This window comes from Balaenoptera ricei, chromosome X, assembly GCF_028023285.1.
Source record: "Balaenoptera ricei isolate mBalRic1 chromosome X, mBalRic1.hap2, whole genome shotgun sequence".
In the NCBI taxonomy this organism is placed as follows: Eukaryota; Metazoa; Chordata; class Mammalia; order Artiodactyla; family Balaenopteridae; genus Balaenoptera; species Balaenoptera ricei.
In genome coordinates this window covers 130,942,527-130,968,345 of record NC_082660.1, presented here as the reverse complement: position 1 = coordinate 130,968,345, position 25,819 = coordinate 130,942,527, and positions in this window count along the sequence as shown.

Genomic DNA, 25,819 nt, shown 5'->3' with positions numbered 1-25,819 from the left:
ATCACTTAGTTAAGGAGATGTCTGCTAGGTTGCTAAAGTTATTATTTTTTTCCTTTGTAACTGATCAAAATTTGGAGGAGATACTTTGAGATTACTCTAACATCTTGTTTCTCCTCAAACATTCATCCAAAGATTTTTAGTATCCATTGGTGAATAATGCCTACCACAATTATACCATGGTCTTTCTCAAATCATGACTTTGTATTTCATTCATCATTCATTCACTCAATTCATAGCAGTATGAACTCATGGATATTTATTTTGTTCTATGAGTTATACCCCATTACTATCATTGTTTATTTTATTGTTTAAATTGTCTGGGATTTGATCATTTTGTGCTCTTTCATGTTGGCTCCTGTGACCTTTTGACATGCCTTGATCATTTTTTAGACTGCATTACTTCTAGCTCCGTAAGATATTCCAGACTCATTTTATACTTTTCTTGCCCCAGCTGAAATCAATCACTTTTCCAAGTGTTCCTGGTTCCACTTATTAGAGTATGGTATTTAGAAACCAAGATCTGAGCGCTAGGTATGCTCACTGCTATGAGCATGTCATTTACTTTTACGCTCTCACAGCAGATCAAGCTAGAAAATATGATATGTATGCACACATATATCTATTTATCTATCCATCTATCTATCTATCTATCTAAAATATATGAGTTCATATTGATACCTCCAATTGCAAGCTTCATTCTAGCTTTCTCTCTTTGTTTCTTTGTAACTCCCTTTTCCAACAGTGAGAAAACTACACTCATTATCTACAATACATTCACATGTTTGATCAACCCTAATATACACAGTTTCAAAACTACAGAACTGTCTGAGCCTGGCGCTTCTTTGTGAGGTAGTTCATTAATAACGTTCTCTATTCCTTTTATGTATATTGATCTATTTAAGCTTCCTAAATCAAACGATCTAAATTTTGGCAATCCAAACTTTTCTAGGAAATTATCAATTTTATCTAAGTTTTAAAGTTTGCATAGGGACTTACCTGGCAGACCAGTGGTTAAGACTCTGTGCTTCCACTGCAAGGGGCGCAGGTTCGATCCCTGGTCAGGGAACTAAGATCCCTCATGCCCCACAGTGCAGCCAAAAAAAAATTTTTAATTAAAAAATAAAATAAAGTTTGCATAGATGTCAGAAAAGTACTCTCTTGTGATTTTTCAAATGGATATTTCTTCCTTCTCATCTTTCATGTCATAGTTTTGCTTCTCCTTTAATAAGTTCGCTAGTGGTTTCTCTATTTGCATAATTTTTTTTAAATACAGGATTTTGATTTATTGATTAGATCTTTTTTTTTCTGTTCTGGATCTCATTATATTCCATTTTAACCTTTATTACTTCCTTCCTTGTGCTTTCTCTTTTGATTTACTTTGTTATTTTTCTAATTTTTTGATCTGGGTATTTTCTCATTTATTTCCATCCTTTCATTTTTATTGGTAAGTGTTCACTTCAATTAATTTTCCTCTGATCACTGTTTTAAATGCATCCTATAGATAGATTTTTAAAATTAATTAATTAATTTATTTATTTATTTTTGGCTGCATTGGGTCTTTGTTGCTGCGCACGGGCTTTCTCTAGTTGCGGTGACCGGGGGCTACTCTTCATTGCCGTGCTGGGGCTTCTCATTGTGGTGGCTTCTCTTGTTGTGGAGCACGGGCTCTAGGTGCACGGGCTTCAGTAGTTGTGGGATGGGGGCTCAGCAGTTGTGGCGCACGGGCTTAGATGCTCCGCGGCATTTGGGATCTTCCCGGACCAGGGCTCGAACCCATGTCCCCTGTATTGGCAGGCAGATTCTTAACCACTGAGCCACCAGGCAAGTCCCATAGATAGATTTTTATGTGTAGCTATTTTATTTCCATTTTTTAATCTATAATCTCAGTTTGTATTTCCTCTTTCATGCAGGAGTTGTTTAATTGGAGCTTTTAAAATATCTGGATAAAAGTGGCATTCTAGTTTTTATTTTGTTAGTGATTTCTAGTTTTATTATACTGTGATTGGAGAGTGTTGTTTGTACCATTTCTACTTTATGAAAATGATGGATGTTTCCTTTGTGACCTAATACATGGTGAATTTTTGTGAATGTGTCATTACACAGGAAGTGAAATTTTGTACTTATCAATTGAGGAAATTCCCCTTCCAAGTAACAGTTACAAAGCACAAGAAAACAGTAAGCCAACACTGTAAAAGAATTAAATATACTCAAAAAGAATATTCTCCAAAAGGCATCTGAAGATATGAAAAACCACCATGAGTCAGAAATTCAGAAACTAAAATTTTAAATGTACAAGAAAAACAGAAAAAAATGAAAAGTAAGTTGATGAAATACAGGAAAGAAATGGAAAAGACAAAATTATCTGAAAAATAAAGGTACAGAGAGGAGAATAGATTCAAATAAAAATTTAATAAGAGTTATTGAAGAAAGGTAGGAAAACAACCAAGAGAATTACAATGACACAGGAAAAAAAAAAGTAAAAGGGTTAGAGAGAAAGTAGTGGAAATGGAAGGAAGGCAAAGAATAAATAATATTCATATTACTGGCATCCTTTGAAAAGAAAAACAAAATGCTGGAACAGATAACATTTAAAATTGTAATGCAAGAAAATGTTCCTACAATAGAAAGAGACCTAAAACAGCTTCACTGAATGGGCTCACTGCATACCTGGGAAAATTATCCATAATGATCAGCTTAAAGATATATGGCAGTAAAATTATTAGATTTGAAAAAAAAGACAAATTCTCAAGGCCTCTAGACAAAAACCATCAAATAACTTACAAAGGCAAGAGAATGAGACTGGCATCAGAGTTTACAAAACCAAGGCAACAGTGGAGTAGCATTAAAAAACCACAAAATTCAACGAAATAAAGTCACTAGATTTTGTATCTAGCCGGTCTGTTATTCAAGTCTGTTATATCAAGGCTACAGGAAAAAAGTCTCAACATACCCAAACTTAGGGAATTCTGCACTCGTCAGCTCTTTTTGAAGTTTTTCTCAGTCTCCCTTTGATCACTGAAAAGCCTTGTATCAGAGCAGGGGTGGGGCAGAAGCCTGAGAGATCATGCGCTGTGATTTGGCAACTTTTACCTTTTTACTCACAGTTATTTCACACCTTTGGCATTGTTTGTCTTCAAATGATGCTGAGCGTCTGGTTTAGTGGACAATTTACTTTTCTTCTGTTGTTATTTCTCATGGTTTGTGGGGAAAATATTCCAAGACAGCCAGTTATGTTACTGACATTTGCCCTCGGCTAACTGCAATTACCGACTCGACTTTTAAATATGTCAAAACAGAAATTTCACATGGTGGGGGGGGGAGGTTCCCCATCAGTTAGTTAACGAAACTCACACAAAGCTCCAAAGTTGTCTGTCTCCTAACACTTGGCTGTTAACTGTCTTCTGAGCATTTATTAATGATGCACTGTGCGAAGCATTTTACCAGCATTAGTTCTTACAGATTCCATTTTTAAAATCTGTGGAATAGCTACCATTATCCACCTTTTACAGATGAGGAAAGTGAGGCATAGAGAAGCGAAGTAACTTGCCCAAAGATCAAAAACAATACCACTCCGTTCCAAAGCTGGAGCTCCTAGCTGTGACTCTACACTGCCCACCTCCTTCACCCTCTACTCACCATATGGCTTCAACTGCCACACTCAAGTCATCCTTGATTCCTCGTGTTCACTCAACCCCATGAGCAAGTTTCATCTGTTTCTCTCCCAACTGTATTCCTTTTCCCTCCATCTGTAATTCCATGACTCTGGTCCAAGCCAGAATCAACTCTCACCCGGACAACTGCCATAGTAACCTCCCTGCTTCCACCATCACCCCCTCCAATCCATTTTCCATACTGAAGCCGGAGCAAATTTTTGTTAATAAAACATAAATCAAATTTTGTCACTGCCTGACTTAAATCCTCCAATGGCTTCCCATGGCGCTCAGGATGAAAGCTATCTGTCCCTGCCTACTTCTTTCCTTTCGAACTTCGTCTCATGCCATGCTCCAACTTAATTACTCTCTTCATGTCAATACTGGCCTCCTTTCTCTTCCTCAGAATTGCCAAGCTCATTCACACTTTAGAGCCTTTGCCTTTGCTATACAGTTAGCATGCGATACTCTTCTCCTGGCTCTTCCTTCAGGTCTCTGCTCAAATATCCCCTCCTCTGAAAAACCTTTCTTGAGCACCCTGTCAAAGGTACTGCCTGCACTCCATTTCACCCAATCCCTCCCTATCACATTAGCCAATGCTTTTTCACCCATGGCAGGCATCGCCTTTTGCTTTATCTTGCCATTTACTTGCATCAAGTAACGAGAACAGGTAGCACACAGTAACCACTAGATATAAATTTATTGAATGAGGAGTGAATACTCAATACATTGGCCATATTTTGTAGATCAATAATGGGGACATAGCACATGCACATGTCATTTACACTGAGTGCCAAGTGAGGGCCACAGAAGTTAAATGCCAAAGGAGTTTAAAAGAGCTCGGAAATCCTAAAGGCAGACGAATGGAAAATTGATCTTGAAGGATGGGAAAGGGTTAGAAGGCTTTTTTTATTGGATTTGTGTTTCTTCAAGGTGCATTTGGGGTAAACCCATTGAAGAGTTACATATATGCCAGATTCTTCTAAAGCATAAACTCTCCTCTGACTGTGTTAGGAAACTTCAGAAAGGCTTTGCCCTTACTGGGGTACAATTTCAAATCGTGAAGCAGATAGCTTGCTAAATAGTACCCCTAGTGGTTTCAAAGAGTTCTTTCAGCTTCTTTAAGATGCCTCATTCCCCAAGCCAGGAGCAGAGTCGCAATTCTGAGAACATGATTCCTTAACAATATATGCGCTACATCTATAATTATAATTAGTACTTAAGTAGCAAGATGTTCCCACGGAGCATAACAATGACAAAAAAAAAAGATAAAATATTGCCAAAGATTTTTTTTTTAATTGTGCAGTCACAAGCTGTTTGGGGGAGGTTCACCCTAGTAACGAACTCTTTCGGGTCAGCAGGGAGTTTGGGGGTGGTGGACTTGTGGAGAGGGAAGAAGGTGAACTCCCAGGAATGGTCGTTGAGGAACATGTAAGGGTCTGTTCCACCACATTGGGGGGAAAAGGTGAATTGTCAACAAACATTTCCTACACCTGATATCTTTTGTATGGCGAGCTGCACATTTAATAAAGAAGCAGCTGCCACTTCTGAACGATTAATCAATACTGGTAAGCTGACATCCTAAGAACTGCTGAACTGAAGCTTTTCTTTCCCTCCCGCATTTACAAATAAAGTGCTCACTATTTGACTAAAGCCTGTCGACTTGACCGGAAAATATCAGAGTCCTATTTAAATGACATTTGCAGAGAATGAGATTTTCTTCTGGCCACTGCTCCTTATCGCTAATAATAACATCAGATTAGTGGATTTAGGCCAGCGGAAGAGCAGTGCCTTTTCTGATCCCTTCTTAAAGTAGCCCTTTCCATCTGTCTCATCAAGCCACCCTCCCCCCTTCCCACCTCCCCCCCCGCCCCCTCCTCCCTCCCCCCGCCTCCACTTGTTTGGGCCAATGAGCAATTGCTAAATGGCACTTCATTGATACCAGGCAGGCTATCTACCTAAAGACCTATTGTGCTGCTCAATTCTGCACAAGACTTTTTCTCAGGTCTGCTTAGTTAGCCTAGAAAGATCAAAACACCTGAGATGATTACAGGTGCAAAGAGTCCTCTAGATAATCTCCACCAAAGGTTGATGAGTAGCAGGAATTAAAACCAAAAACTTAACTAATTCCAACGGACAGAGCTTCGCAAATGACCTTCATTCGGCTAAGTTTCGTCTGGCATCATTTCAACTCATCAGATACAACAATGTTTCTCATTTTAGAGAAGGCTGAAGTTCTGATGGTTGATTGCTTTGGGGGAGAAAAACCCATGGCCAAACGCACACTTGCACACTTAGATGATTATAGGGGAAGCTGCCTTTATTATTATTTTTACATGAATCAGGCCATTTTGAAGACCACACACAATTTAAAATTGAAAATGCCAGGTCTCCCAAGAACAAATCGAAGTATTTCTAAAGCTCTATCATAAATAACTACATTTGATTTCCTTTTTCAACTTTTGGCACTTTAAAAGCCCTCTTACAATTCGCACCTACACTACTTAAGTTAATAACTGACATTTCCTTTTTGTAATGCATACATAAGTCTGAGGACCCCTGTGAGCCTGAGATAAGCCTGGAGACCAGGAGACTCAGTCTGAAGCCAATGTTTCAAGATCATACTGATCGCCGATCTTCTTCTTGTGCCTATTTTGTTTTTCAGTAACGTCTTGTTCATTCTTAACCCTGACCAAAGAGTATTTCTATGTGGTAGAGAACCCCATGCCAAGCAGAGTGACATCGAGCCAAATGGTTTGACTTCATCAAGACATACGGCCTGAATTAAATGTTTAGCAAGGTTAAAGTGAGACTGTTTTCAAAACAGCACTAACCGACACTTACAGGGAAAACCCTGGGTCTAGTGTCCAACTGTTTTACCTACATATTTTTCAAGGCATTACACTGTTAACAAAGTTACACTAAAAACAGAACATAAGCAATCGAAGGATGCTTTTACAGAAGAGACGCACTCAACTGGCCATTTCTGTATGTCGCATGTCATAGAATCAGTAATGTATCCTGCATATGACAAATGTACCTTCATTTGACAGGGTCACAGTAAGTACACGGCTACATTTCCCTCAAGACGCCCACAGATGCTGAACCAGGCGGCATCCTCATTTCGAAACAAGCCTGGGCCGATTTGGATGAACATCTTCGAGAAGCAACAACTATGTAAGTTCTGTGTTATTTTCCTAGAGTTAAAATGAAAACACACACCCTTTTAAGAAAGCCCTAACGATTTTAGTCAAGAGGGGGGAGGGATATGAAATGAAATAAATCTGATCATTTTAGGTACAACTCAGATAAATACAGTGATTTTTAATAATAAAAAGGGAAGTTTAGTTGGTCAAAATAAAGTTTATTACAAGGTTTATAAAAAGTCTACTACGAAGTTTGTATCTTTACAGTCAACAAGAATGAAATTCTCCTGGACGTTAAATGCAAACAACACGCCGCCAGGCACCCCGTTAGCTGTTAGCCTCTCCTCTTGGTTGTTTAGAAGCTGCTGGTAAGAGTAGTAGGGGTTTTGTTTGTTTATTTTGCTTTTCTTTTGTGTGACCCCTGCTCTAACCCCGCTGTGGTTCCTAAAGGAAGAAATAACTAGGCTTGGTGGTTGGGGAAACTAATGCCAAGGGAGCAGGACCTTCTACGCTACCAGCTGGCACTGGCACAGGACGGATATTGGTCATTTTGCTTTGTTTTGGTTTGTGTGGGTTTGATTTTTTTCATTCCTTTTTCCTTTGGAAGAACAGGAGAGGAAGCATGTCCTAGAAAGAGCCAGAATATTCTCCCCTGCTTAAAGGGCCGTGTGTTGCCATTGTCACGTCCGGAGCTGGCTGTATAGTGCAGCAAAAGTTTCAGAGCTGGAAGCAACCTGAGAGATCATGGCTGAAGCCTAGCAGATGCATTTTTTTTCTCTTTCTTAGACTTTATAAGTTACCCTACTATTCTTTTCTGATTTCGTTCCAAAAAAGTTTAGTACCTTCAATGCAAGAACTTTCCAATTGGATGAAAAATTAATTATTAGACGTCTGAGCATCTGAAGATTACATTTCACACACCCAAACCACTAAATGTATGCACTCTCCAAGGTGTAAACAATAAACTGAAAGTAGCCCCCGATAGCCACAGATGACGTGAGAACAAAACGATGGATTATTTCACCTTCTAAAGCACGCATTAGTGTTGTCACTATTAATAGATGAAACCTTTATACTGTAGTGAACCATTTCCTATGATCAAAGTCGTTTTTCCTTAATTTATTTCTGCATAAAACGGAAAGAGTTTCCAATTAGCAATAAGGCACCGGCGGGGTGTATGGTTATCCGGAGGTAATCACAGACCTGTGGCAGCAGAGGTACTCAACTGCACCTTTCCCTTTGTGACTCCTCAGGGGGGTGATTATCTCCTGATAATCATACCCCCCCACCCCATTGTGCCTTATTGCTTAATTAGCTACTGCATGAAATGGAGTTCTGTTTGCACCAACTTTATGTCTACTATAATTGCCCTGAGTTGCAGTTCCAAGATGAAAAAAGTGGCTCAAATAACTACATATATTTTGTTTGATTAATCATGAAAAAATCATTAAGGGATTAAAGTGAAACCATTTTACTCCTGCAGATCATATTCAGCAATTTGAAATTATTTTATGATCCTGATCAATGTAATTAATGAGAACGGCTGTTAATTAGTTACACTAGCAGGTGGGCCATGACAATTGTATTCACTTAATAATACCATAGAACAACATGAGATTAAGGGTTCCTGTGTGGGTTTTACCTGGTGCACAGACAGAAAGTCCCTGGTCAGCTCCCGTGCTCCTTGAGATGACCGCACTGCCTCCTTTGCCCACCTCTGCTTCCCCATCCCCTTCTAGGGCCTCTCCTAGGGCGACACACCAAAAACAGCAGGGCTGGAGATTTTAAATGCTATTAAGCATTTTTTCAGCTTCAAAGTTCTCTATGTTGCAAGGCCCTGCCAGCAGAGGTCCCCGGTAAACTCCACCGAGGCACTCTCCATTTCAAACAAACTGATTGGAGCTTCTCCCTAGAAAATATGGCAGCTCAGACACCCTCATCCTTATCTGCCCCATCTGATGTCGCTAACTAATCCCTTCTCTAGAGGCCAGCTGCAGTAACCCCTTGGTCGCCGCCGGGGGACAGGCAGGAAATGCTGACACAGCATTGTCACAGAGTCGTTCATTACTAATGCTGCGAGTTTATCAGGGAGTGTTCACTGTCGCAAGATACATCACGATCCTTGAGGAGCTAGTCAATATACACAGTCACTGCCATGGTGGTTTTTATTGTGCAGCAATATAGAAGGAAATGAAAAGAGTAACAAATATTTCCAATATTCTCCCGGTTAAACTACAGAGTCCATCAATGATGTAAATGTCTACAAATATCTGTTAGTGTAATTTGCCCGTGAGCTGAGCTCTTGGATTTCATTAAACCCTGCTAACTGGCGGTTAGCAAATCCCGATTCCTAGACAGAGGAGGTGGGAACACGGCCGTCCCACTTCATGCTCTTTTCAGAGACAACCTCTCAAGTGCCCACTGTATTTCGGTTGGTTCCATTGGATTTGCAAGCAATTAAAGGAGAGACCTGGTTAGATGAAGGGCTCTTTGTGCAGCTTTCCTGGCCCCTTGGCTATGCAGTCAAACCAAAGCGGCCCTGAAGTGATGGGGCCAGGCTCCCGCTCCTCGGATGCACTGTCGCCCACTTCCTTGGTGTTAGATGGTGTCTCCTTCAGAATTAACGTTTGAGGAAGGCTTTGCTTCTCTACTGGTGGGCTTTCTTTCTCTCTCTCTCTCTCTCTGTCCCTTCCTCCCTTCCTGGCCATTACCTGCTTAGTAGGAGTTTCTGTTATTACTTGGTTGATTTTCTATCTCAGGGTATTTTCCATTGTTGTGTTTGCAAAAGGCAGCAGCGGATGCTTGGGATTTTATCAAATTTCTGTATGCACATGAAGACAAAGAATTAAGTCCCTCTGAAAGATTTAAGATACACCGCAGTCTCCGGCTCCGCACTTCACCCCCGTCTCACTCCCCCTTCTCAAGAGGCAACTGCTTGCAACTTTTCTTTAGGTCATTCTTTGGGCACTTGCCCTTTTTCTCTAAATAACACAACTGTATTGCTATTTGTCGATTTTCCAGTTTCCGGTATTTTCTCCTTGACTTCTCTCTACGGAAGAGGAGCATTTATAGCCTTCTTCCTTTCCCCTACCCCACAGTGAAGTCCTTCCCATCCCTCCATCTTTCCAACATATTTATGGCAAAAGTTCAGTTACCTGAACATTGATTTTTACATTCTTATGATTATATATGCTCTTCTCCACTAAGCCTGTTTTATCCTCCCCACCCCCAAGAATAAACCTCCCATCTTCTGCAGGGGTCGGGGAATGCAAGGGTGGAAGAGCGAGGGAGGGGAATTAGGGATTTAAGATCTTCTTACGCAGCTTTCAACCAACCCTCTATATTTGAGACCCTATTCACTCCCACTTGCAGGGCTTTTGAGGGTTCTGTGATGTGAATCGATTCTCAACTTTCCCCACTGCCAGCTTAGGACTTGGATTCTTCGATCCGCTAAATCAGTTACTATTCGTCCAATGTTTTCAAACTTCCCAAATTTTGTTATTTCCTCTCCCGTTTTCCCAGTCCTTTGGGGTTTATCCCTTTTAAAAGTCCCTTCATTGTAGTTTTAGTGTGGTTTTGAGAAAGGAGTGAAGTTAGATGCGTGTGATCAATGCGCCGTTGAAAAAAGTCAAAGCAGTTAATTCACATATGACAATCACGAGCCTCTCTCCCTCCCTCTCTCTTAAACATCAATTCTGTGCCTGATGTTACACAGTTAGCTCTGTACACTGATAAAGGAGGTCCTGAAGAGGGTGTCCCAGATGCATTTCTGAATTGATTCCAGACCTTATTTAAGCCTGCCTGGCTCAGGAAGAGCAGCTCCAAACAGCCGTCCCGTAATTTGAAGCGAGGCGCAGAGTCCGTGGACGTTGAGCGCGTCCCACCCACAGTCGTGCGTGCGTGTCCGCAGCTCCTCAGCTGAGGCTGACTTCCCATCAACCGAAATCCCCAGCCTGGTCTTCTTCCTACCACGACCACTGCTAACAAACCACTTTATGTGCACATCCATGTACAGTTTACAGAGTACTGAAACACATATTGACTCATTTAATTCTTACCCCTGCAAAGAAACTGTCATGATGGTGATCATCCTTACTTTCTAGAATGATGCTTAAGAGCTTCGACTCTGGACTCAGTGTCACCTGGCTTAGAGTCTGGCTTCCACACTCACTATTTGGATGACCCTGGACAAATTAGCCAAACTCTCTGAGCCTCCTTTATAATGAAGATCACTATCGTACTCAAACGTTCTGAGGGTCTGGGAAAGATTAAAGAAGATCACACCTGTGATGCAGGCAGCATGTGGCTGGTACATAGGGAGCCCTTGATAAACAGTAGCTATTACCCTGATTCCCATTCTACAAATGAAGACCCTGAGATTCAGAGAGGTGAAATGATTTCTTCAAGTTCACAGTGCCAATGAGGGGCAGAGACGAGGCTAAGAACTCCCATCTTTGACTCAGAACTCACACTTCTTCTACCACACATGTGGTTCTCATCGCTGGCTGCACACTCAAATCTCCCGGGGAGGTGGGATAACAACCCCATGCCAAGGCACCACCCACAGAGGTTCGGACTTAAGTGCTCCGGATGGATTCTGGACACAGGCATGTTTCCCAAGCTCCCTAGGCGAGCTGATGCCAAGTCCAGGCTGCAAACCTATGCTCTATTTACCAAACTTCCTCTTTAGCTCCCCGGTGGCCTTGAAGTGTGTATTTCATCTGCCATCAGACCCTTATTCACACCTGTGTTCTAGACCCCTGGTCAGTACACAGAAATGCAATCCTGATACACTATTTAGAAAAAGTGTTAAACAAACCTAAAAGTGGCTGCCCCCGCCCACTGTTTGACCACCGCACGAGCTCACTGGTTCAGACAATTCATAGCTGGTCAGAAATGACCAGAAATGAGCATGTCAAGTTCCAGCTACCGTCTGGCCAAGTCTTCCTGACTACACGGGGAGGTCGTTCTGTGTGGTCAGCCTGGGCCCACCTACAGGGTCTGCAGAATGATCTATTGCAAAGACTGCTAGGGCAACCCGAGGGTCTGAACTAAATTATCTAAAACAGGCTTCTGGTCTTCCAAGCCAGAAAGGACACAAAGGGAGGCTGGATCCGGGGGCAAAGGGGAAAATGCCACGTGGGCACTTTGGGGGAATAAGAAGCCAGAGGAGGAAAAGCGATGGGCCGCCTCCACATCATAGCTGTCAGCGACAGGGGTAAGCCGGGGGTCCTAAGGAAGCCCAGGGCCCATCGCACGCATTCAGGCTGGCCAGGAGCAGGCCCAGAATCACAGAACCCCACAGATCATTTTTATCTTCAGCAACAAAGGAAAGCTGTCATCACACATTCAGGGAAACTTTGTGAAGGTCCAGCTGGAATTTGATATGTTCTCTAAACAAATGTTCCCCTTCCTTTTTAAGAAGTGCATTTAGAAAAAAAAAATAGATTGCCTATTAATGGGCCTTGAGCTTAACAAGCTTTCTTCCCATGGTCCCGAGAATAATGACCTTGTCCAGCACATGAAATCAAAATGAAAGGACCAAAGAATCTTCTACGGGGTGAAGAGGGAAATGGCTAAAAGGAACAAGATCAATCCTCCAAGGAACTTCTTCCATAATAAACCAAAATTAAGCTGCAGGGCCCTCACCTAGTTTCTCCGGCCTCGGGTGATTCTCACCTGCCCGTCTTGGAACAAAATCTGCTGTTCACAGAACTGCAAGCCCTAGGCAGCGTCTACTGGCCTCTTCAGATAAAAGACAATTGGCGTCGTCAGGCTCCTGAGCACATTTTCATAATCAGCCTGATCATGGGTGCACGGCAGCTGCTCGATTGATGGTGTTAGACAGGGAATAAAGAGAGATGCCAGGAGTGCCCTCAGATCTGACATAACGAGGCAAACATCACTCATTTGGCTAAAAGGCTCATAAAGGCCCCATCAGCTGTGACACAGGCGTCTGTCTTAGGCAAAGCTAATGAGGAAATGTGGCGGGAAGCATTTTCCTTAGACAGGAACAAGTTGTGAGTGAGCCGCATTTTTAACGGGAAAGAAAAAAAAAAAAAGTCCCGTTGAAAACGGTGCGTTGTCTTGCTCTGATCAGAAATGATAGGTCTGTGTTTTGAAACAATTGTCTGAATGGAAAGATGTTTGTTCAAAACTGTTCCACTTCATTGGCCAAATGCTCAAGAGCACGTAAAATTAGTACTTGAAAGTGGGCACTTCTGGGGAAGGCCACGTGACACAGAACGTAATTTGGTCTCTCTCAGAAAAGGAAACTTCTTCGCTAATGATGCAATAAATCCAGTCCATGCCTCGAAGGAGCTGATCATGGCTGGAAGCCATTAAGTAAGGGATTTAGATAATAATATACAAGCCACAAGAATAACCAGCATATGCATGACACTTTTTGGTATTTAAAGCACTTGTAACTGTATTTTGTCTGGTCCTTAGTGACAAAAGCAGGATAGAAGTGACTATCAGCCTGATTCCAGACAGAAAGAAACTGAGGCTCTCGTAGGTGAATTAACTTAGCTAAAGACCCAGAGCTGTCAGGACTGGGGCTGGGCCTGGAACCCAGGTCTCCAGCCTCCAGAGCTCTGGAACTCTTTGCCCTACCGTTGAGCCAGGGGGACAGACTTATAGACAAGCTTCCAGACACAGTCAAGTGTTCTCCCAATTCAAGCTCTGCCTATGAAACTTGACGTCAGCTAACTATGATGACCTATGTCCCCCCTACTCCTGGTGGCTCATGTCTGTGGATGGACCTTAGGTCCAATATTATCTTTTGATGGCACTACCAGTGACAACTGCACAGCAAGAACACTAAGGTCAGGGGGAAGGAAAATTAGACTGCTCACTTTGGGACAAGGATTGTTAATGTTTCAATGAACGTACAAGTTCATTTACACTGATATGTCTGTAATACCCACGCGGCAGCAAGAGTAATTCAAAGAGAAACAAAAACAACCATCTCCTGCATCTAAGGGAACTGGAAACAGGAGTTCTAGAGTATAAACTGCACCTCCTCACGGAGGTGCCACGCGCAAGGACCCTTCCCCTGCCTGTGTTTACCCCTCTATCAAATCACAATGAAAAGTACCCATTTTACTGGGCCTTAGGGGTAGGAAACATTCCCTAAAGAAAAGAAACAAAATACATGTGAGAATTCCTTACTTTGGATTCTAGTAACCTTTGGGCTCCATTCTGCCTCGCCCTCACGGCCCTCTGGTGCTTCTAAAAGGGTGTGTGAGTATTTCTTTGGAGTCACTAGGAAGCTGCTGAGAGCAACCCCACACTCTGTGCCGGCCTGGGACCTTGAGTGAGGCCACGTTAGGGTTTGCGCCCACTTCCTAGCAGAGAGTCTGGGGAGGAGACGAGGCATTCACGGAGAATCACCAACGTCTCCAGGGCTCCAGAGATGAAAGACAGAAAGAAAAGAGGGAGGGGGAAGAGAGAGAAGAGGGGGAGAGAGACAGAGAGAGAGAAACAGAGAGAGAGAGGGAGAATATGAGAGAGACAGAGAGAATATGAGAGAGACAGAGAGAATATGAGAGAGACAGAGAGAATATGAGAGAGAGAGGAGAGAAACAGAGAGAGAGAGGGAGAATATGAGAGAGAGAGAGAGAGAGAGAGAGGGAAAGGGGTGGGGAGAGATAGGGAGAACATGAGAGAGAGAGAGGCGCCTAAAAGCGTGCAGAGAGCTTGGCCACACAGAGCGTGCCGTGAGGCACCAGAAGCCAGGCCTGGGCAGGTGGCCTCTCACCAGGACGGGAGAGGCTTAGGGAGACACAGAGATAGAAAAAGAGCAGTGTCTTGTCTAGGCCCCCTGAGCAATCTGATCTTTAGACAAAAGGGAAGGGCTAATTACATATTGATGGGTTTGCTTCTTTCTTTTTTTCGAATAGCCAATGGCTGTCTTTGCTCCTCAGACAGCCAGCAAATCCAAGAATAGCTCTGTGTACACACTGCCAGCTCTGCTCTCTGTGGAAGGTAGTATATTTTAATGTCTACCCAACTGTGTGTTTTGTGCTAATGATTAGCAGATGCCTTTACTAAGGGAGAACTACACTTGGGTTCTGGAACCGTGTTGACGTGGAGAGCTGCTCTGTGACCGGCCTCAGCGCCTAATCCGCTGAACAATGGGGCTCTGGTTTTGCTGAAAGGTAAATGCTGCCGCATTTGACTGTTTTACCTACTTCCATTTCTAGGTGGGTTTCCTCCATAATGTGGCCTTTTGAGGTTACAATAAAATAATTTAAGCATCTGCCTTACAGCTGCACTATTTATATTGGTATTTTTTTTCACAGCTGACTTTCTATGATGTATCTGGGGTAACAAGATTGCTATTTAGTATAATACATTAGGCTGGTGGAAGAGAGCCTAGTTTGTAAGGAGCTGGTGAAATTTTCCTGAGAAAGAAATGCATACCCTAGAGCCACTGGGTGACATACTAAACGTCAAGCAATTCCAGGGCTTCTGCAAACCTACCTGTTAGCGGCTGCATGGATTACACAGCTGCCCCGAGACCCCGGATGCACTGGCGTCTACACGGAACGCAGTACAAACCATATTTCAAATCTCATAACATGCCAACACGCAAATAAATAAATTCTCCTTTCCAAATGTCACCAGCTGGGGGGTTTCCAGGCAGGCGCTGCAGTATTTTCCTGAAAGGGTAGAAGAAGCAGTCACCCTCCTCTGAATCCGAGCTCCCTGGCTTCTTGCAGCGCCCCTGCAAGTTCAGGACTCATATTCGGAACGCTGCATGGAGTAGCCCTTTGGGGATGGGTATTAATGAAGAAACGTGCTCATGCCAGAGCCTACTCTTTCTCCGAGACCGAAGGGTACAGTCTGTTCAGAGTGGCTTTTTAATTTCTCATAATTAACCCTGCCAGAATTAACATCGGTGGCATCAGTGACAGCAAGTTGAAGAAGTCACATCAGCACAGTGCAACGCCTCTCACTGCCTCTGTGTTTCCCCCTTCTGTTGAAAGAGGAAAGTTCTCGAAGCCTGCCACGCTGCTTGTCTTGTCACTGCACTGAGACCTGCTGGGCTAGGTAGGACCAGGGCACTTGTCCAACTCCCCTGCTGCGAATTCCAACCTGGTTCAGCTCGTAACTGGCCACGTGCCATGTACATCCATGGATGGTCGGGGTTCCCTCTCTTTTAGTCAATGGCACACAGCGGCCCATCTGATCTCCGTGGCAGGTGTGGAGAGCCGAACTCCGAGTGCATCGTTGCATTACTACAAGTCCTAGCGCTGACTCTCCATTGAAAGACAGACCAGGGGTTCTGGGACTCACTTCAGTCTAGCCTCATGCCGGCTGTCTCGAACATTCCGGGGCACATTATTAGAAAAAAGAAGACAGGGGCGTGCAGGTGACCAAACAAACACAACTTGGCCCTGGTAAGCTAGTGTCAGTTGTCTCATGCTTTGATATTTCTGCCTTTACTTTACAGCACAACTTTTCACAGTGAAAGGAAAGCCTACTCATCCGTTTGCACTTAGGTTTTGATTTTTTCTTTAATGTGGACAGGAAATGATTGGTCTGGGGGAAGAAAGTTCACATGATAATCTCTGTAACTTGAATCACTGAACAATTGCACGGCCTCACTGTGTTCTTTATTGGAATCCAGAAGTCATAGGTCAGTCTCTCCTCTGGCCTACAGAATGTTCCTCCTGGTTTGATCTCTTGGTGCAAAGTGGCAAGCTCAAAAGTCGGAAGGGGTAATGAAGGGGAGGCCTGATGAGGGGACAGCTGTGGGACTTGCACTGCCTGTGGCACACCCAGGCCTCTGCCAGGGTCGTGACTGAAACCCTTAAAGCGTCAGCATTTACCAGCACTCCATCGTTTCAAAGAGTGACTGTGGCCGACTCCCGTAACTTCATTAGACATGTCTACTTTTGACACGTATGAACCAATATTGCCACTTCTGTATTAACACTGACATCTCATGAACTTGGAAACCCGCTCTATGTATACGCCCACGCGAGTACACGCGCTGCCTAAGAGCCCGTGCTGGGAAGAGTAACAGAGCAGGCTATTTTCCTGCTGTTAAAAGTCCACTGACGGCATCCAAAGAACCAGTCTCAGGACTACCGAAGCCACCACAGCTTACATGCACGGCTGCCCCCTGAAGAGGACCTCGGCGGACTGCCTTTGGGGGAAAGCAGAAACCCATGAAAAATCGACGCAATCAACAAGCCTGCCTGGGATGCCTACTGCCCGCCAAGTGCATGCAGGGTAATCGGGAGACTGTGGGACGTGAACACAGAGACTTGGACCAACACCTAAGAAAACACTGAGTGGATCTTTAAGCATGCATGAAAAGCAAATATCTCTCTAAACCAATACATCTGCTTTTTCAGTAGGAGTGCACAGAACTCTGGATTCTATCTGTCCCATCTGCAAAGGTGTTTTGGGTGAGCCAGGTGATGCAATCGAGTTCAGGCACTTTCCACCATACAGCCTCTTTCCCTCAGCGAAGAGCTAAAGGTAACTTCAGAGTGATGTTACCTTCTAAGGACTCAACTCAAACTTTCACGACAGGCCTTTTTCAAGATCTAGCGCTGTAATGCTCCAGCAGTTATGCACTGGTGTGCTCTTTCTAGGAGTTATTAGCCCCCTTAAAGCCATACTTTTGTAATCACCTTTCTCGTTTCAATTATGAAATTTATTCCATATTTCATGCTGCTTATTACAAAAATTCGGAAGCTACTCACAGGCACTTTGCTCAATAAAATATTCATACACTAAAATGCATGCTTTTTCATCATGAGTAATATGTTTAGAAGTAATTTCCCATTGGTCATCCACTCTTGGAGTGGTCGGTCTTTCTGGCTTTGAAAACACTGTTAGGAACGAGCTAAAACTAATAGCTCCTGCCTCTACCTACCTAACCCTTAAAATATGCAAAATGCTGGCTGCGTAACGTTACAAGTGTTTTTGTTTAATACAGAAGTGATCTCTCCCTCTAGATTGCCTTAGTCAGTGAATGGCTAACAGAGTGATAGATGAATGTGTGAGCTCCAGTCTAGAAGACAGGCACTGCCACCTCATTTACTGCTGGGTCCCCAGTACCCAGAATAGCATCTGCCTCCTAGAAGGTGCCCAGTACATAAACGTTTGTTGGAAGAAACTCAGGAAGCAGGGAAGGAGAAGGGAGGGAGGGAGCAGAGGAAGAGGAAAGGCTGAACTTGATGTGTGACCTTGGGCAAGTCATTGACCCTCTAAGCCTCACCTCTCATTGGGTCAAATGAAGAGGGTGAACCAGATAATTTCTAATCCTGCCAGCTCTAAAAGTCTATGATTCTGAGCTTTAAATTGTCCACTGATGTCAATGGCAGTACTGATAATAAAAAAGTCCTTTGCTCACCAATGAAATATGTAAAAGTATGCAGAAGAGCACCCCTTATTAGTCCAGTTTCTGTCGCATTCTCCAAACACTGGAGAATTCTTCGTTTGAAATATTTAAACTGCACTGGAAAGATGAACTGGGCATATATTTGCTTAATTTGTAGACTGACAGAGCACAGATTCATAAGTGTTTCCATAGGTTTACTAAAACACTTATCACCGCTCTAGTTCAACAATTTGAGTATCATCCTCTTGAAATAATGTACACTTATAAGAAGAAAGAAAGCTAATGTCACCTAAAATGAACACATGTGGAATATTAATCTCTTGAAATTCTAAAAGCTTAAGAAGTATTTCCATCATGGTGTCGGCTGAGATTATCTTCTGCTAATTAAAGCACTGCCACCACTAATTCCCCCACTTCCAAAATGAATGTCTCCTGGAAGTGAGGTAATTCAAGTTTCTCCAAGTCTCCCAAAACCCCTATAATTCAAGGCTAGTTAACACTGTGTGTTTGCTGATCTAGCACTTATATTACAACATGCATATTTTGTCAAGTTTGAAAAATATTCTAAGATCATACACTTCATCTGAATGCACACCTACCAAAACTAAGTTCTTGGTGTGCTCACAGCTGTAACTGTATCCCAGTGAGATACTTTCTCCATTATGCACCACTATACATGCTAAAGGAGGTGACCATGTGACCAATGAATGTCATTATTCATTCATCTGCTTTGCCCTGGAGCCACTGATCAATTGATATCTCTTTACCTCCCTCTCATTTTCTCTCATTCTCTCTCTCTCTCTCTCTCTTTTTCTCTCCCTGTCTCCCCTTCTCTCTCCTTCTCTCTCTTTTCATGTAATAGCAGAGGCTGATTGAGCAATTATTTAACTCAAGGCAGTTCATATAAATAACCCCCCTCACACCTATACATTCATTAAAAGCCACCAACAGCTCTCCGTTACCTACGGAATAAATTCAAACTCCTTGATCTGATACCTAGGATCCTCCACAGAGAAGCTGTGTGACCTTGTGCAAATCACTTAACGTCTCTGTGGCTCAATTTGCCCTCATTTGGAAAGTGGGAAAACTAGTGATACTTACCTCACAGCGCTGGTGAGAGGAGTAAGTGGATTGATATATGTAAACCACGTAGAACAGTGCCCAGCACACGGTCCCATATAAATACTGTGCCGCTCCCTCCACAGTGGAGTCTCGACATATATTTCGGGCTCTACTCCCCACTGCTGCTGTCTTGAACATTCTGGTTTATTCACTTTTCTTAAGGTATACCCCCCCCGCCGCTTTCCTACCTTTGTGCTTTTGCCAATAAATAGCAAATATTATGGAGAGCATATTATGTGCCAGGCACTGTGCTACATGTGGCATGGATTACCTCGTTTAAGCTTCACAAGATCTCTATGTGAAAGACACCATTATCCTTCCCGTTTACAGATGAAGGTAACTGACACCCGGAAGGGTAACTGACTTGAGACCATAACAGCAGCGGCTAATAGATAGCAGAACCAATGGTGAAATTCACGCAGTCTGGCTCCAGCGCTCTCTCCTCAAAACCACTGGGACGTACTGCCTCTGTCCCTACCCACTCTCTGTCCTGCCTCCTGCAACGGCTTCCCCTGCCCCTCACCTACCCGTGTGCTCTCCAAAACCACCTCAAATCTCATCCTTTGGACATCCCCCTCCCAGGCCAGTCCTCAGAGCTCTTCAGCTCTGAACTCTCAGAGCAGTCGCCACTGCCTTGGAAGCTGGGACAATCCATTTGTCGTATAATTATCTAATATCCTGGAACGGCGCCTCTATTTTTTTGAATTCTGAAAGATCTGACTTGCTTTTTGTTCACGTTTGGCTTCTTTCTCCAATTAGATCTGATGCTCTTTAAGTTCAGGGTCTGCATCTCATGTTTCTTTTATGTCCTAAAGAGCACTTGGCACAAAGTAGAAACTCAGTAAAAAAAAAAAAAAAGTGATGATTTGATTTAACCCCAGGGACACATAACTAGGTCAAGCTGACCTTGGCGCCTCACTTTTGCAGCTGGTAAGCAGACATAATAAAATTCAGGTTTTCAATTCCTTCCTTGATTATTCAATTATTACATCAGCCATTTTCCTAGTTTTCTCTCTTGGATTCTATTGTTTCCTCTGTATTCTCTGTCATCATTTTAAACAGTGTCTCAGATACTGGCATTTGAAAATAAGTTTCAAAATAAAAAAACAAAGTGACTTATTTAGGCAAAGAAGCAATAACCTCTTTTACTAGAGCTTTGTTTAATTAAAATAAGCTTTAAACTGAGGACGAGCTCTATGAGCTGATGTGGAGTAAGATCCAGGATTATATTTTTAAGTGAAAAAGTTCTGACACTTGGAACCATGTTAATGTTTCACAATGATTTCAAAAGAAGAAAAATAAATTCAAAAACTCCAAAAGAAACAAATGAACTGAACTGTATTTCAAATAAATAACATAACTGCACTGGGCAAGGGGCGGTGGGAGGGGGGGAAAGGCAATTTTTGAATACAGTCTTTCAAGAATATACCTTTAGGCTAAAGACAAAAAGAAATCTAAGCAAATACTGTATGTTAGTTAGTAGGCTTCTTTTCATAGTGCCATGGATTAGCAATTCTGGAACTACTTTCTGTGTATTCTAGAACTGAGCAAATAAGTTAATATACGGTAAGTAATGGGATCAAGGTTTCCTTAAATCAGAAAAGGGAGTTATAAATATGGAAAGGGAAAAGGATAGAATGAACCGTGTGGTGTCAGATGGGAATTAGAGGAATGAGTGCAAACTCATGGTTTTTAACGTGTGTGTGCCTGTGCGTGTGTATAATATATACATATATATTGAAGTCTATATGAATATGTATTGAAGTCTATATGAAAGATAGATAAATATAGAAATACATGGTAGATGTATGAATATATGCATGTATGTACGTATGTATATATCTGTACACATGTATGTTTTAGCTCTATCTCCGAAGAGGGCTTAGAATCAATTGCATCCCAGCAGCAATATGCACAGGGAATGCCCAGATCTTGTTTTTTAAATGTCATTTTCCACTAAAAGTCTTCTTTGGAAAATAGCTGATTCCTGGGCTGGAACAGAGAAAGTACTAGATGAACCAGGGTATTTTATGCATAAAGTAAAGAAAGACTTAAAGAATGATGGGGGCATGTCAAAAGGACACAGGAACCACCTTAGTGGGGCTCTCACGGGTCAAACAGGGAAAATTCGAGCATCAAAACACATAATAATAAAGGATTACAAGGATTACAATCCATTGAGAAACGTGAGAATCCACACTGAAAAACAGAAAAAAAAAGGAAGGAAGGAAGGGAGGGTGGGAGGGAAGGAAGGAGGGAGGGAGGGAGGGAGGGAGGAAAGGGAAGAGAAGAAAATTTGTCTTCACTGTAGAAAGCCAACAGAAATATCAAAGGAATGATGGAATTTTAAAAATCACCATTTGGCATCCACCGTAATGACTGATCCCATGGAATCATCAATGAATCATCAACAAATGCTAAGTCTGTGGATTTTAATATATTCACAAGATTGTGCAACCATCACCACCAATTGCAGCACATGTTTTATTACTCCAAGGAAAACCCTGTACCCATTAAGCAGTTGCTCCCCATTCCCCCTCCCTCAGCTCCTGACAACCACAAATGTAGTTTCTCTTTCTATGGACTTGTGTATTCTGGACATTTCATATAAATGGAATCACACAATATGTTGTTGTTTATGACTGGCTTCTCTCACTTAGCATGATGTTTTCAAGGTTCACCCATGTTGTAGCATGTATTAGAATTCCATTTCTTTTTAAGGCTAAATCATATTCCATTTTATAGATACAGCATATTTTGTTTATCCATTCATGAATTGATGGACATTTAGCTTGTTTCCACTTTTTGGCTATTATGAGTGATGCTTGTATACAACTGTTTGTGTGGACGTATGTTTTCAATTCTCTTGGATATATTCCTAGGAGTACAATTTCTGGATCATATGGTAATTCTGCATTTAACTTTTTGAGGAACCACCAAACTTTTTTCCACAGCGGCTACAGCACTTTATATTCTCACAAGCAATGTATGAGGATTCCAGTTTCTCTACTTCCTCATCAACACTTGTAATTGTATGTCTTTTGGGTTACAGTCATCCCAGTGGGTGTAAAGTGGGATCTCACTGTGGTTTCGATTTGCATTTCCCTGATGACTAATGATGTTGAGCACCTTTTCATGTACTTATTGGCCATTTGTAGATCTTCTCTGATGAAATGTCTATTCGCATGCTCTGCCCATTTTTCAATTGGGTAGTGGGTGAAGCTTTGATGAGGAGCAAGATGATTCACATAGACTGAAAGTATCTCCCCACAAGATACTTATTAATTACAAAGGGGAAAGTACTCACTTTACAGGGCAGGAAGCTGGCAGGCACCACCTTAACCTGGTGCTCAAAGTTAACATCACCAGTAATGGGACAAATCAACAGTATGTGCCTCCTGATATGATGCACTGAGAAGAACAAAACCTCAATTCTCTGATATAACTGCCAATAGTACATAATCTGAATCTAATCACAGGAAAACAGACAAATGCAACATGAAGGACACTCTGAAAACTAACCAACCTGTAATCTTCAAAAACATGAAGGCCATGAAATAACAAAGACAGACTAAGAAATGTTTCCAGATTAAAGAAGACTAAAGACTGCATGCAACACATGATCCTGAAATTTCTATTACTATAAAAGGACATTATTGGGAAAACTGATAAAACCTGACTATCTCTAGATTAGAGAATAGTATTGTACCAATGTTAACCTCCTGATTGTAACAGCCTGTGCTTATGTAAGAGAATATGGCTTTCTTTTCAGGAAATATATATTCAACTATTTAGGGGTGAAGAGTACCATGTCTATAACTCACTCTCAATTCAGAAAAAAAAAGTGCATAGACAGAGAGACGACAGAGACAAAGACAGAGAGGGAAGGAGAAAGCAAATGTGGTAAAATGATAACATTGGGGGAAGCTGGGTGACAGGTATATGGGAATTCTTTGCACAATTCCTGCAACTTTTCTGTATGTCTGAAAGCATATAAAAATAAAAAGTTAAAAGAAAAACATGAACTTCAATAGTAGTGTAAAGTTGCTCTTTCTTGTTACTTACATTAAGAATTAAAATTGTTTAATTTTAACCCACTGATCTTAGTTGTTCTTTTTTTAAAAAAATATAGCTGTTAGAAGCTTATTCCTTCAACAAAGCGACTAACTTCAAATAATTTCCTTAAAAGAATTGTTTTGGCCTTTCCACAACTCGGTTAAAGCATGATTTTAAAGAACAAGAAAATTACATTTTCATTTTATTTGAACAATTTTTACCTTAAAAGACACATCCAATGACCTGGATCTTTTTCTTTGGGGATTCTTTCACAAAAAGTGGATGGGCTTGTTCCAAGGATAAGCCCCCCCAGAACTCTCCTGAGTTCATACTGGCCGCACCGACTCGTAACCAGTAGCAGCCACCTGGCAATTAGGAGGCACTGGGAACAAAGACACTGGGTATAAATGGGCAAGTTCACCCAGGCCAACCTGGCCCTTCTTGGAGCAGTAACGTAAGTGTTGGTTCCACAGCGGTAACCTTGGTTATAAGCAGCAAAGCATGTCTGGCTCAGATTGCAGTCTCTGAGCAAACAACTACTTGGCAGGCGAGGAGATAGCAGTGACCCAGCTTAGCACTGGAAAATTTTAAAAGCCACATGTTATCCCTAAAATACATGCTAGAGATGAAGGGCCCAAAGGAAAGTAGCTTAATGTAACTGCAAAAGAAATGCTGCCCATCTTCTGCTTGTCACTCCCAGCGGACTGAGAACCCCGCGCCGAATCCCGGCCCTGCTGCTTGTCATTCATTGCATCTCGCAATATTTACTCGAAAGAAATATTCATATCTTATCATGGTTATTCGACTACCTTGCAGACTGAATGCAATAAAGCCCAGCTGGTAGTTTCATGACAAGCTTTCCAGGCACGGTCACAAAACAGAAAACTATCTTTAACTTGGTTTCCACGCGCTACATGCCGTGATTGCTGTTTAATTTTATTTAGTCCGGTTTTCATGTAGGTCTCTGTGCATCGAAAGATTCTTGCTGTACTATTATATTTAATAAAACAAACATGAAACAGCATTTATACTGGGGGCATAGATGACTAACAGCATCGTTTAAATATATCCCTACAGACAACTCTCTTTCTACGATGGCAAATGACAACAATCACTTTATTTTTCCAAACACGTGTGGCTGTGATATACATGTTGCTGATAAAAGCCTGTTATTCCCTGAACTAAATTGTGCTTGGCCTTGCACTGAACTCAGAGAAAATTGTGCACGTGCATCTCAGGTAAAATTTAGCTCCATATAGATTTGTGTACGACTCCGATGTTATTTACAGACAAAATATATTGGAGACAATCTGGCAACAAATACGGAGGCTATATCCAGCCATTTCAGCCATCAATAACAGACAAACTTGGGTTTTCACTTCAGCATATGGAGACTAACAGTGGTGCTTAATTGTCACAACAAAAACATTTTTATTTCAAATTACTCTTTGTGTCTGCAGCTGCATTCCTGATCAGAGACACATTTTCCATAAGTTTACAAGGGCCCTGGTGCCTGATGCTTCAAAAGAGCTCAGCTACTGCTCTGGCAAGGCATGGCTCCAACCTAGAGAGCCTGCAGCTCGGAAAGCGCTCAAGCACAGCCTCTGGGAAAAGGTGTCCTTTCCGGGGGAGTCCCTGGAGGCCCTCTCCAGGGGAGATCTTTTCATTTGTAATTCATTAAGGTGACAGTGGCCATTTTTGTGGGAGAGGGGTACCTTTCTAAAACACTTGCCTAACAGGTCAGATTCTAATAACATTTATGTCACCAGGTACCTTTTTTTCCCTTCAATGAACATGCATACTAAAGTGAGAAATTTCAAAATCGCTCCATTTTTAAAAAAACAGTATGTTTCACAGTCTGTATTCAAATATCTTTGTCTTACAGAGTGCTACCTAGGTGACGAATATGGTGTCCCATGATGTGGTTTTCTTTTCCCCAAATAGACACATCTAGAGGTCGCAAAAATTATCCAAGGTCATAAAACAAAGCAGCTTGACAATCTTTACAGCGTTCGAAATGGAACCAACAGTGCTAGAATATTTATGGGGCACCTCCTCTGTGCTGGGCACTGTCCAAAGGGCCAGGGATAGAAAAAGAAAGAAGATAAGATCCTCGTCCTTAAGAACCTTGCAGTTTCAGGGTGGTGAGGGCAAGCATGAAAGCGGATGTGCAGAACACACCTACCGGTGCTGGGCACGGTCTGCTCAAGGGCATCTGGTTCTGTCTGCGAGGGGTGGGTACCACGAAAGGGAACAGATGACCCTCAAATATCACCTGCCCAGATCGGTAGGAAAAAGCTAGAAAAAGTGATGGGGGAGAGGGAGGGTGCTGGGAAGCCATTGTAAATGACAGCTGGGTCTTTAAGAAACAACGAAGGAGGGGAAGGACAGGCCGGGGGATGGAAAGAGACGGCCTTAGGGATACGGCAGAGGTATATGGGAATGTCAACAAGCCCTTGCAAGCAGGTAAACTTCATAAA